Source organism: Hippichthys cyanospilos, chromosome 12, assembly GCF_059441005.1.
Source record: "Hippichthys cyanospilos isolate Australia breed blue-spotted pipefish chromosome 12, RoL_Hcya_1.0, whole genome shotgun sequence".
In the NCBI taxonomy this organism is placed as follows: domain Eukaryota; kingdom Metazoa; phylum Chordata; class Actinopteri; order Syngnathiformes; family Syngnathidae; genus Hippichthys; species Hippichthys cyanospilos.
This window is the reverse complement of record NC_142380.1, coordinates 19,864,260-19,878,752: the sequence shown is the minus strand read 5'-3', so window position 1 is coordinate 19,878,752 and position 14,493 is coordinate 19,864,260. Positions and strand designations below refer to the sequence as shown.

The 14,493-nt window shown below is 38.6% G+C and overlaps 1 protein-coding gene across 2 annotated transcripts in view; it reads left to right on the top strand.

Moving 5' to 3' along the window:
• LOC148415251 (uncharacterized) overlaps positions 1 to 14,493 on the top strand; it is a 66,689-nt gene that overhangs the window by 35,046 nt on the left and 17,150 nt on the right. The window contains exon 3 of one of the 2 annotated variants that reach the window (XM_088428808.1): positions 3,050 to 3,586. The exons of the other annotated variant lie outside the window; for it this stretch is intronic. The gene's annotated coding sequence lies outside the window, so the exon portion shown is untranslated. Of the gene's footprint in view, positions 1 to 3,049; positions 3,587 to 14,493 lie in introns of those variants that run through there. 2 annotated transcript variants of the gene reach the window in all.

Below are 14,493 nucleotides of genomic sequence, written 5' to 3'. Positions count from 1 at the left end.
CTGAGTCCTGCCATTTCATGGTGATATCCTTTTTCTTTTTCCCAGAATTCAAAAACTACCCACAATCCCACTTTCAGTTTTTCCCTTGTATCTTTGTCATTCTTGCTGCGATTTCCACTGTTCCAACTTTAATCGATTCCCCCAATGCCCGCCCATCCATTTTTACCCACAATTCAAAAATGACCCACAATTCCGTTTTTTCAGTTTTTCCCTTATATCTTTGCCATTCTTCATCCGATTCCGACCATTCTAACTTTAATCGATTCCCCCAAGTCCCGCCATTCCATGGTGGTATCCGCTTTCTTCCCAGAATTCAAAAATTACCCACAATTCCACTTTTTTCAGTTTTTCCCTTATATCTTTGCCATTCTTCATCCAATTCCGACCGTTCCAACTTTATTCAATTCCCCCAACGCCCGCCAATGCATTTTTACGTACAATTCAAAAATTACCCACAATTCCACTTTTTCAGTTTTTTCCTTATATCTTTGCCATTCTTCACTCGATTCCGACCATTCCAACTTTAATCGATTCCTCGAAGTCCCACCATTCCACGGTGGTATCCGCTTTCTTCCCAGAGTTCAAAAATTACCCACAATTCCACTTTTTCAGTTTTTCCCTTGTATTTTAGCCATTCCTGCTGCGATTTCCTTCGTTCCAACTTTAATCGATTCCCCCAATGCCCGCTAATGCATTTTTACCCACAATTCAAAAATTACCCACAATTCCACTTTTTCAGTTTTTTCCTTTTATCTTTGCCATTCTTCACTCGATTCCGACCATTCCAACTTTAATCGATTCCTCGAAGTCCCACCATTCCACGGTGGTTTCCGCTTTCTTCCCAGAGTTCAAAAATTACCCACAATTCCACTTTTTCAGTTTTTCCCTTGTAACTTTGCCATTCCTGCTGCGATTTCCACCGTTCCAACTTTAATCGTTTCTCCCAATGCCCACCCATCCATTTTTACCCACATTTCAAAAATTACCCACAATTCCACTATTTCTGTTTTTCCCTTATATCTTTGCCATTCTTCATCCAATTCCGACCGTTCCAACTTTAATCAATTCCCCCAATGCCCGCCAAAGCATTTTTACCCACAATTCAAAAATTACCCACAATTCCACTTCTTTCAGTTTTTCCCCTATATCTTTGCCATTCTTCATCCGATTCCTACCGTTCCAACTTTAATCGATTCCCCATATTCCCGCTATTCCATTCGTGTATCCATTTTTCTCTTCCTACAATTCAAGATTTTCCCACAATTCCTCATTTTTCAGTGTTTTCTTGTATCTTCTACATTGTTTGACCTTTTCAAACAATTCCAAATCTGTATCATTCACATGATGTCACAGATTCAAGCACTCAAACTTTCAACATCACTCTAGCGTTCAGCACCGCTACCTTCAAAGGTTACACCTTCACACGCAATTTCTTCAGGAATTGCATATTTTCTAGTTATTATTATTTTTATTTTTTTTATTCCGACCGTTTTTTAGGTACGTTTCAACTCATTCCCAGTTTATCCAATTCATGCCGTTCAAACTTCATATCATTCTACATATTCATGTTTAGTGCGGGTCTATTTTTCAAGTTTCAACTTTTCATCGTTTTCCTACAATTTAAGTTTTTGTACCGTAAAAATGGCCTAATGTTAAGTGAATGGGCTGGTCTTCGTGCTTTATTTTTAAACCTTAACGTTTTCGATATTTCCTATGTCTCGGTGGCTCATGGGATTTGTGTACGGCATTCGCACTTCATGTTCGTGGGTTCAATCCCAGGCTGCGTCATTTTTTAGTTGTGTGAGTCTTTTTTAGTTAGTGCGGGTCTATTTTTCAAGTTTCAACTTTTCATCGTTTTCCTACAATTTAAGTTTTTGTACCGTAAAAACGGCCTAATGTTACGTGATTGGAGCGTACTTCCTACTTCCTTTTAAAGCGTTCACGGTTTTGTCATTTCCCGTGGCTCAGACGTTCTGTTGACGTATATCTACTACATGTTCGTGCGTTCGATCCCCGCTGTGTCTTTTCACACATTCAGTGTTTTTTTTCAGTTAATTCAGTATTTTCTTTTGGTTTCAACTCCTTCCCAGTTCATCCAATTCATGCCGTTCGAACTTCACATCATTCCACATATTCACGTGAAGTGCTTTTTTATTTATCAAGGTTCAACTATTCATCGTTTTCCTACAATTTACGTTTTTTATACTATTCATATTTAAAGAATTTAGCCTTTTCAAACTGTTCTTACTTTCATTTCATCTTACTTTTCATTCCACAGTTGAACTTTTTTCAGTTTTTTAACTTTGTATTATTCGTAGTTCTTCATAGATTCACGTTCAAAAATACTTCATTCCCTATATTTCAAGCTTTCACAGTGTGGTCTTACACTGCCCCCCAGTGGCCCAGTGGTAGAGTTGTCATCTTCAACATGTCCGTGTCCCGGTTCGGGCAAATCGCGTTTCACGTTTACAGTTCAACTTTCAGCTACAATTCAAGTTTTTGTACCGTAAAAATTGTCTAATGTTAAGTGAATGGTGTTGTTAAGAAGTTTCTGATTATACTTAACGATTTCGTGTTTGAATCGTTCTGTTATTACTATTTACGTCTGGACATGTTTCTCCTGTGGTCATGTGATCTTCCTAGCAACCGCCTAGCAACTAATCACAAGTTGTGTTTCATTCCTGCACTACCAATCAGGACTCTGTTTACACTATCATAGGTTGTTTTGCTCTTTCACGGGTCAGTCGGCAGGTATCGTTGTAACGGACAGTCATTTTTTCTGCTTTCTATCATGCTGTGGATTATCTAATTCCTTTCATTATTATTCCGTGCGTCCATGAGAATGTAAGTACAGTTTGAATATGTTGTCCGTTCGTGGTTTTGGATACATGTTTACGTTTGCACTGCTTCACTTTGTCCATTAATGTCTAAGTTGTTATTGCACCTAAGTTTGGTATAATTGCTAAAGGCAGATATACTGTACTTTTCATACTTCACTTTTAGTATTCACGTTAAAGTTTCATCCACAAAATGTGCGTGTTTGTCGCAGGTTTGCCGTGTGTGCCAATGTGATCCTTAAGCCGTAAGGGAGTGACGTCACCGCCCACTCAAATCTATTCGGCTCCATTAACCCTTTCCTACCTAACGCACATTTTGGAACGATTGGGTTGAATTCATTCTTCCTATCATTGTACGGTATGTTTGCCTGTGTTGTTTATGTTATTCTAAGCTAATATAGAGTCATGTGAGCATATGATGTAACATATTGTACAATGTTAGTTATGTTAGTTATCAATGTTTAGTGAATGTTCTCTGCTCTCCTTTGCAGAGACCACACACCCACAATCAAACATAGAACACACACAGAACACACAAACACAGAAACACACACACACCAACCCAGATAAATAAATAGAACATTATATACAAATAAAGAGTGGCATGAGAGTGTACATCGTCTTTATGTTCTGGCCGGACAACCTGATAAGATTGAGGATCCTCTGAATCAGTCAAGTACAGTCCTTTCAAGGAGGTCACAAGTTTGGACGCTACTCCGACACCTCCATTACAGGTGTGATTCAAAAACATGCAGGATACAAGCCCTCGAGGACTGGAGTTTGACACCTATAGTTTAGTTACACAAAGTAATCCATTTCCCATGTTGCCATCGGGCGGCCATCTTAGACCACTGAAGACTCCAACTCCAATCTGCCCTCATGGGCGGCCATCTTGGATATTTTATTAGACGTCTCATTACCTCTCACTACTGCTTCCACCTAGTACGGCATCTGGCTTGGTTAACTCAGCTTGATTCATACGTTTTAGTTTTTTTCAGTTTTTCAACTCTGTATTATTCACATTTCTTCACTGTTTCACATCAATCCACAATCCACCTCATTCAATCCACCTCATTCAAATGATAAGCTCATTAACAGGAGTTTAAAACTCCAGTCCTCGAGGGCTGATATCCTGCATGTTTTTGAATCACGTCATTCACTTAACATTAGGCCTAATGTCACAGATTCACATTATTCCAGTTCAACTGTTCTCAGTTTGTTAACTATGTAGGATTCATAATTTTTCACAGATTCAAATCATTCTACAGTTCAACTTTTTTTCAGTTTTTCATTCATCTTCAAATTCCACAGTTCAACTTTTTTCAGTTTTTCAACTTTGTATTCATATTTCTTCACAGATACACACCATTCAATTGTTCCACATCATTCCACTTTTCAACTCCCAAACCTTCGACAGTTTCACCTTCACACGCAATTTCTTCAGAAATTGCACATTTTCTAGTTGTGTGAAGGTGAAACCTTCACACTTATGTTTTTCTCCACCTTTATTATTATTATTTTTATTTTTTTTATTCCGACCGATTTTTAGGTACGTTTCAACTCATTCCCAGTTCATCCAATTCATGCCGTTCAAACTTCATATCATTCCACATATTCATGTTTAGTGCGGGTCTATTTTTCAAGTTTCAACTTTTCATCGTTTTCCTACAATTTAAGTTTTTGTACCGTAAAAATGGCCTAATGTTAAGTGAATGGGGTGGTCTTCGTACTTTATTTTTAAACTTTAACGGTTTCCGCGTTTCCTATGTCCCAATGGCTCATGGGATTTTTGTACCGCATTCGCACTTCATGTTCGTGGGTTCAATCCCAGGCTGCGTCATTTTTTAGTTGTGTGAGTCTTTTTTAGTTAGTGCGGGTCTATTTTTCAAGTTTCAACTTTTCATCGTTTTCCTACAATTTAAGTTTTTGTACCGTAAAAACGGCCTAATGTTAAGTGATTGGAGCGTTCTTCCTACTTCCTTTTAAAGCGTTCACGGTTACGTCATTTCCCGTGGCTCAGACGTTCTGTTGACGTATATCTACTACATGTTCGTGCGTTCGATCCCCGCTGTGTCTTTTCACACATTCAGTGTTTTTTTTCAGTTAATTCAGTATTTTTTTTTTTGGTTTCAATTCCTTCCCAGTTCATCCAATTCATGCCGTTCGAACTTCATATCATTCCACATATTCACGTGAAGTGCTTTTTTATTTTTCAAGGTTCAACTATTCATCGTTTTCCTACAATTTACGTTTTTTATACTATTCATATTTAAAGAATTTAGCCTTTTCAAACTGTTCTTGCTTTCATTTCATCTTTTCATTCCACAGTTGAACTTTTTTCAGTTTTTTAACTTTGTATTATTCGTAGTTCTTCATAGATTCACGTTCAAAAATACTTCATTCCCTATATTTCAAGCTTTCCCAGTGTGGTCTTACACTGCCCCCCAGTGGCCCAGTGGTAGAGTTGTCATCTTCAACATGTCCGTGTCCCGGTTCGGGCAAATCGCGTTTCACGTTTACAGTTCAACTTTCAGCTACAATTCAAGTTTTTGTACCGTAAAAATTGTCTAATGTTAAGTGAATGGTGTTGTTAAGAAGTTTCTGATTATACTTAATGATTTCGTGTTTGAATCGTTCTGTTATTACTATTTACGTCTGGACATGTTTCTCCTGTGGTCATGTGATCTTCCTAGCAACCGCCTAGCAACTAATCACAAGTTATGTTTCATTCCTCTACTACCAATCAGGACTCTGTTTACACTATCATAGGTTGTTTTGCTCTTTCACGGGTCAGTCGGCAGGTATCGTTGTAACGGACAGTCATTTTTTCTGCTTTCAATCATTCTGTGGATTATCTAATTCCTTTCATTATTATTCCGTGCGTCCATGAGAATGTAAGTACAGTCTGAATATGTTGTCCGTTCGTGGTTTTGGATACATGTTTACGTTTGCACTGCTTCACTTTGTCCATTAATGTCTAAGTTGTTATTGCACCTAAGTTTGGTATAATTGCTAAAGGCAAATATACCGTACTTTTCATACTTCACTTTTAGTATTCACGTTAAAGTTTCATCCACAAAATGTGCGTGTTTGTCGGCAAGTCACTCCCTTACGGTGGAAGGATCACATTGGCACACACGGCATGTTTGCCGTGTGTGCCAATGTGATCCTTCCACCGTAAGGGAGTGACGTCACCGCCCACTCAAATCTATTCGGCTCCATTAACTCTTTCCTACCTAACGCACATTTTGGAACGATTGGGTTGAATTCATTCTTCCTATCATTGTACGGTATGTTTGCCTGTGTTGTTTATGTTATTCTAAGCTAATATAGAGTCATGTGAGCATATGATGTAACATATTGTACAAGTTTAGTTATGTTAGTTATCAATGTTTAGTGAATGTTCTCTGCTCTCCTTTGCAGAGACCACACACCCACAATCAAACATAGAACACACACAGAACACACAAACACAGAAACACAGAACACACAAACACAGAAACACACACACACCAACCCAGATAAATAAATAGAACATTATATACAAATAAAGAGTGGCATGAGAGTGTACATCGTCTTTATGTTCTGGCCGGACAACCTGATAAGATTGAGGATCCTCTGAATCAGTCAAGTACAGTCCTTTCAAGGAGGTCACAAGTTTGGACGCTACTCCGACACCTCCATTACAGGTGTGATTCAAAAACACGCAGGATACAAGCCCTCGAGGACTGGAGTTTGAAACCTACAGTTTAGTTACACAAAGTACACCATTTCCCATGATGCCGTCGGGCGGCCATCTTAGACCACTGAAGACTCCAACTCCCATCTGCCCTCATGGGCGGCCATCTTGGATATTTTCTTAGACGTCTCATTACCTGTCACTTCTGCTTCCACCTAGTACAGCATCTGGCTTGGTGAACTCAGCTTGATTCATACATTCAGTTTTTTTCAGTTTTTCAGTTTTCAACTTTGTATTATTCATATTTCAAGCACTAAAAAAACTGAAAAGTTTGCTTAGGGATCATTTTTTTAACTCCTGATAATGAGCTAATCATTTGAATGAGGTAGATTTGAATGAGGTGGATTGTGGATTGCTTGAAACAGTGAAGCATTGTGAATAATACAAAGTTGAAAAACTTTGTATTTTCTCTTCTGCTTTTACTTCGGATCATCCACACTTTTTTACGATTCAAACATTCGTTTTTTTTTCAGTTTCTCAGTTTTTCAACTTTGTCGGATTCATAATTTTTCACAGATTCACTTCATTCTCCAGTTCAACTTTTTCAGTTTTTCATTCATCTTCAAATTCCACAGTTCAACTTTTATTCAGTTTTTCAACTTTGTATTCATATTTCTTCACAGATTCACACCATTCAATCGTTCCACGTAATTCCACTTTTCACCTCCCAAACCTTCAACGGTTTCACCTTCACACGCAATTTCTTCAGAAATTGCACTATTTCTAGTTATTATTATTATTTTTTTTTTTATTCCGACCGTTTTTTAGGTACGTTTCAACTCATTCCCAGTTCATCCAATTCATGCCGTTCAAACTTCATATCATTCTACATATTCATGTTTAGTGCGGGTCTATTTTTCAAGTTTCAACTTTTCATCGTTTTCCTACAATTTAAGTTTTTGTACCGTAAAAATGGCCTAATGTTAAGTGAATGGGCTGGTCTTCGTGCTTTATTTTTAAACTTTAACGTTTTCGATATTTCCTATGTCTCGGTGGCGCATGGGATTTGTGTACGGCATTCGCACTTCATGTTCGTGGGTTCAATCCCAGGCTGCGTCATTTTTTAGTTGTGTGAGTCTTTTTTAGTTAGTGCGGGTCTATTTTTCAAGTTTCAACTTTTAATCGTTTTCCTACAATTTAAGTTTTTGTACCGTAAAAACGGCCTAATGTTAAGTGATTGGAGCGTTCTTCCTACTTCCTTTTAAAGCGTTCACGGTTTCGTCATTTCCCGTGGCTCAGACGTTCTGTTGACGTATATCTACTACATGTTCGTGCGTTCGATCCCCGCTGTGTCTTTTCACACATTCAGTGTTTTTTTCAGTTAATTCAGTATTTTTTTTTTGGTTTCAATTCCTTCCCAGTTCATCCAATTCATGCCGTTCGAACTTCATATCATTCCACATATTCACGTGAAGTGCTTTTTTATTTTTCAAGGTTCAACTATTCATCGTTTTCCTACAATTTACGTTTTTTATACTATTCATATTTAAAGAATTTAGCCTTTTCAAACTGTTCTTACTTTCATTTCATCTTTTCATTCCACAGTTGAACTTTTTTCAGTTTTTTAACTTTGTATTATTCGTAGTTCTTCATAGATTCACGTTCAAAAATACTTCATTCCCTAGTGTGGTCTTACACTGCCCCCCAGTGGCCCAGTGGTAGAGTTGTCATCTTCAACATGTCCGTGTCCCGGTTCGGGCAAATCGCGTTTCACGTTTACAGTTCAACTTTCAGCTACAATTCAAGTTTTTGTACCGTAAAAATTGTCTAATGTTAAGTGAATGGTGTTGTTAAGAAGTTTCTGATTATACTTAACGATTTCGTGTTTGAATCGTTCTGTTATTACTATTTACGTCTGGACATGTTTCTCCTGTGGTCATGTGATCTTCCTAGCAACCGCCTAGCAACTAATCACAAGTTGTGTTTCATTCCTCCACTACCAATCAGGACTCTGTTTACACTATCATAGGTTGTTTTGCTCTTTCACGGGTCAGTCGGCAGGTATCGTTGTAACGGACAGTCATTTTTTCTGCTTTCAATCATTCTGTGGATTATCTAATTCCTTTCATTATTATTCCGTGCGTCCATGAGAATGTAAGTACAGTTTGAATATGTTGTCCGTTCGTGGTTTTGGATACATGTTTACGTTTGCACTGCTTCACTTTGTCCATTAATGTCTTAAGTTGTTATTGCACCTAAGTTTGGTATAATTGCTAAAGGCAAATATACCGTACTTTTCATACTTCACTTTTAGTATTCACGTTAAAGTTTCATCCACAAAATGTGCATGTTTGTCGCATGTTTGCCGTGTGTGCCAATGTGATCTTTCCGCCGTAAGGGAGTGACGTCACCGCCCACTCAAATCTATTCGGCTCCATTAACCCTTTCCTACCTAACGCACATTTTGGAACGATTGGGTTGAATTCATTCTTCCTATCATTGTACGGTATGTTTGCCTGTGTTGTTTATGTTATTCTAAGCTAATATAGAGTCATGTGAGCATATGATGTAACATATTGTACAATGTTAGTTATGTTAGTTATCAATGTTTAGTGAATGTTCTCTGCTCTCCTTTGCAGAGACCACACACCCACAATCAAACATAGAACACACACAGAACACACAAACACAGAAACACACACACACCAACCCAGATAAATAAATAGAACATTATATACAAATAAAGAGTGGCATGAGAGTGTGCATCGTCTTTATGTTCTGGCCGGACAACCTGATAAGATTGAGGATCCTCTGAATCAGTCAAGTACAGTCCTTTCAAGGAGGTCACAAGTTTGGACGCTACTCCGACACCTCCATTACAGGTGTGATTCAAAAACATGCAGGATACAAGCCCTCGAGGACTGGAGTTTGACACCTATAGTTTAGTTACACAAAGTAATCCATTTCCCATGTTGCCATCGGGCGGCCATCTTAGACCACTGAAGACTCCAATTCCAATCTGCCCTCATGGGCGGCCATCTTGGACATTTTATTAGACGTCTCATTACCTGTCACTTCTGCTTCCACCTAGTACAGCATCTGGCTTGGTGAACTCAGCTTGATTCATACATTCAGTTTTTTTCAGTTTTTCAGTTTTCAACTTTGTATTATTCATATTTCAAGCACTAAAAAAACTGAAAAGTTTGCTTAGGGATCATTTTTTAACTCCTGATAATGAGCTAATCATTTGAATGAGGTGGATTTGAATGAGGTGGATTGTGGATTGCTTGAAACAGTGAAGCATTGTGAATAATACAAAGTTGAAAAACTTTGTATTTTCTCTTCTGCTTTTACTTCGGATCATCCACACTTTTTTACGATTCAAACATTCGTTTTTTTTTTCAGTTTCTCAGTTTTTCAACTTTGTCGGATTCATAATTTTTCACAGATTCACTTCATTCTCCAGTTCAACTTTTTCAGTTTTTCATTCATCTTCAAATTCCACAGTTCAACTTTTATTCAGTTTTTCAACTTTGTATTCATATTTCTTCACAGATTCACACCATTCAATCGTTCCACGTAATTCCACTTTTCACCTCCCAAACCTTCAACGGTTTCACCTTCACACGCAATTTCTTCAGAAATTGCACATTTTCTAGTTATTATTATTATTCTGCCGTTTTTTGGGACATTTCATCTCTTTCCCAGTTTATCCGATTCACGCCGTTCCAATTTCATCTTATTCCACTTATTCCCATTCGGTGCGCGTGTATTTTTATAATTCCAATTATTCATAGATTTCCCACAATTCCCTGTTTTCCGAGCCAAAAGTGCCATTGACTTACATTGGGTGATTTTTCATTTCAATATTACATCTTTTACGTTTCATATTTTCAAAATTTAACTCATTCAGCTTGCCTTAGGGATCATTCTCATCATTCCAGTAATACATAGTTTCCAATAATTTCCCATAATTCCATATTTTTCCCACCTTTAATATTTCATAATGCATTTCCAATGGGAGGGCTTCCCATTCATTCTCAATGGGACAATTAACATTTCACATTTTGATGTTTCCCATTTCATATTCATAACATTGAACTTATTCATTCCACCTTATGGCTCATTCCCAACAATTCAATAAATCAAAATTATTAATAATTTCCCATAATTCCATATTTTTCACCTATAACAATTTGTTATTCATTCCAAAAGGCAGATTTTACTTTTCCTATTTGAAGCTTCCTCATTTTGCATTCAATTCATTCAGCCAATTCATTTCACATTGTCATCATTACACATATTCACACAAACCAGTAATTCATAACAATATTAATAAATTTACCCATAATTCCTCATTCCCATTTTCCTCACCAAAACTTTGTAACCTTCTATCTTGGCCATTCCTACTCCGATTCCCACCGTTCCAACTTTGATGGATTCCCCCAAATCCCGGCATTCCAAAGGGGTAGCTTCCCAGAACTCAAAATTTTACCCACAATTCCTCATTCTGTAGTCACAAAGAATCCATTCATTTTCTATGGGGTCATTCATTCTGTGAGCATGTGACCTTCTTGGACTACTGTTCAGGTACACGTTGTACTCTATTTACTATGGTACCCCCACCCAGCGGCCGTCTTGGATGAACTCTGACCTACATCAAATACTACAGCTCCCATACACCCCTGTAAGGCGGCCATCTTGGACATTTGACAAGCTCTCGCCGCAGCCCATTCACTTTGAATGGGGAAAAGTGGAAAAAAGTGGGAAAAAAAAAGTTTTTTTGGAAACCCTCACGTGGAAATGAGCGGAACCACCTAACTCATGGACCATCGTTGTGGATTTTTAATCATAACGCCGCGACGCTCCGACATTCCGATAAGCGAATAGAGCCGATTTTCCGAAGTTCGATAATGGCCGCCCGCTTAACCTGTATAATACAGTCAGCCCCCGGCTTACGAGCATCCTGATTTGCGAACATTTCGCCTTACGAGCGTGGATAAGGGAGATTTTTGTCCTCCGCTTACGAGCAAACCTCTCGTCTTGCGAGCATTCCGACTAACCATCCATTGAGTATGTAGAAATGTTCTCGCCTAACTACGTCAATATATTCAGCAGTTGCGTCATCTACAATCATCAACAGGTACTTATGGCGGTAACGTGAACGCTATTGGTCTTACAATCTCACACTGACTGTCTCACTCACGGTGTCTAAATATATTACCATTTAAGTGTAGTGTTTGTACAGCTAAAGGGAAAAACAGCTGACATGAAATTAAATGTGCCGATTGCAGGACAAAGAATTGTCATTGGTTTAAATGTGTGTTTTTTTTTAATTAATTGTCAATACATTCCAACCGTTTAAAAAAAAGTGCGAATAATTATCAGTCAGTCAAGGAGACGGCAATATGCTATTGGTCAATTAAGGTCACCCGGTCTCACTCACGGAGATGCTATTGGCCGGCGTCACACGTCAATCACAGAAATGCCGATATGCTATTGGCCGAACGCCTTTATCTAGCTTGATGGGACAGGATGGAAGGAAGTAGACAAAATGAGTGAAAAACGGAATGTTTTGAAGACTTTGCAAACTTTATCTGTTAGACATAGCTTCTAAAATTACTAGCAGCGGTAAAGGAAGAAATAAGAGGATGATGTTTTAGTATCTCCGTGATTTGCACCATGACTGAAAGAGTTACTGTAACACTGTAAGACCAATAGCCTATAAGCGTTGCCGTATTAACTCAAGAGGTTAATCTCTGCACCCTGTTACGGCTGGTATTGCAGTGCCATATAATGGTTGCTTGACAAAACTGCATGTCATGTTAGACGGCGACCTCCCGACATACTTTGGGACAGCGCCAATCTTGCAATTCTGTGAGTTCTAACCAACGGTGAACTGACGCTCGAACAAGCAACAAGTGTGGTGCCTAGTAAATACAACACACACTACCTCCCCTCCGCCTCCACCCAGCTCAATTCACGTCGGGAAAAACAGCTGACATGAAATTAAGTGTGCCGATTGCAGGACAAAAAATCGTCACAGGTTTAAATGTGTTTATCAATAAGATGTCAATACATTCCAACCGTTTAAAAAAAAAGTGCGAATAATTATCAGTCAGTCAAGGAGACGCCAATATGCTATTGGTCGATTAAGGTCACCCGGTCTCACTCACGTAGATGCTATTGGCCGGCGTCACACGTCAATCACAGAAGTGCCGATATGCTATTGGCCGAACGCCTTTATCTAGCTTGATGGCACAGCTGGTTGGGATGGAAGGAAGTAGAGAAAACCCTGACTGAAAAAGTTACTTTGACACTGTAAGACCAATAGCATATCTGATTTACCGTATTGACTTCGAGCATTCATCTCTGCTCATCTCTGCTTATTTCAGCACAAGTCACGTCTTTCCAAAGGTAAAAGTCAATATTCCTTTGTATTTGTTATTTAATGCAACTGTACAGTAGATTATGTCACTTAATATTAATATATGTATACAGCGTGATGATTTTACCTAAGGCATCTGCGCGCGTTGCACGCATTCACGAATTAACATGGGTCTGGATTGCCCGCTATACGAGCAATTCGAGATACGAGCGTAGCCGCTGAACGGATTAAGTTCGTAACCCGGGGGCCCACTGTATAAGCTATTTTAGATTACCTCTTGCGTTTTCTCCATTTGCGTTAGACCTATACTGGTCGTTCCAACTTTATGTGTTTCCCGTAATTGTTCTTCGACACTTGCCCACAAACACTGAGACTCCATTTCCCATCAACCCTCAGGGGCGGCCATCTTGGATATCTGATCAGACATCTCATGAGCGCTCAGCCCATCTTCCACCCAGGATGGCGGCCATCTTGGTTAACTCAGAACAATAAAAACAACACTCTCCTAATGTTGAACATCCAAACTATTAAACATAATCCTCCAAAATTCAGAATTTGAACTTTAAGTGTACTTTTTTCAACACTTTTTTTAAATTTTGTGATCTTTTACAAAATTCAAAAAAATTTTGTTTTTTTCACTTTAATGACTACAGGGATTTGTCCGATTCAGGCCGATTTAGCGTTTAATCGTTCATCTTGACCCTGCCTATGACCTCAGAGTGTCATTTACCCATAATGCATCTAATTTGCATAAGTAATAGCCCCCTAAAACTCGCGAAAAATCAGATTTTTATGTTTCCTCTTGTGATATCTCCATTTGCGTTAAACCTATCCTTATCGTTCCAACTTTAGGTGTTTCCCATGATGGGTAAGAATGCCAAGAACACCCTTGCATTAAAAATGTTCAATTTTTTCCAATTTTTTTTACTCATAATTCCTCATTTCGTTGTTCTCACCGAGGCTTTAAAGCCTTCTGTCTTTGCCAATCTTCATTCAATTCCGACCGTTCAAACTCGAATTGATTCCATTCATCCCTGCTAATGCATTGGTGTATTCATTTACCTCTTACCAGCAATCTAAATTTTCCCACAATTCCACACACTGCACCTTTAATGAACCAATTCATTGTCAATGAGGTCATTCATTGCGTGGGCGTTTGGCCTTCGTGGATTACTGTTTAGGTAGACAAAGTACTCCATTTCCCATGGGGTTGTCAAGCGACCATCTTGGACACGCCCACATACACTGAGACTCCATTTCCCATCAACCCTCAGGGGCGGCCATCTTGGATATCTGATCAGACATCTCATGAGCGTTCAGCCCAACGTCCACCCAGGATGGCGGCCATCTTGGTTAACTCAGAACAATAAAAGCGACTCTCTCCAAATGTTGAACATCCAAACTATTAAATCTAATCCCCCAAAATTCAGAGTTTGAACTTTAAGTGTACTTTTTTCTCACTTTTTGAAATTTTGTGATATTTTACAAAATTCAAAAAATTACTGTTTTTTTCACTTTAATGACTACAGGTGTTTGTCCGATTCAGGCCGATTCAGCGTTTAACCTTTCATCTTGACCCTGCCTATGAC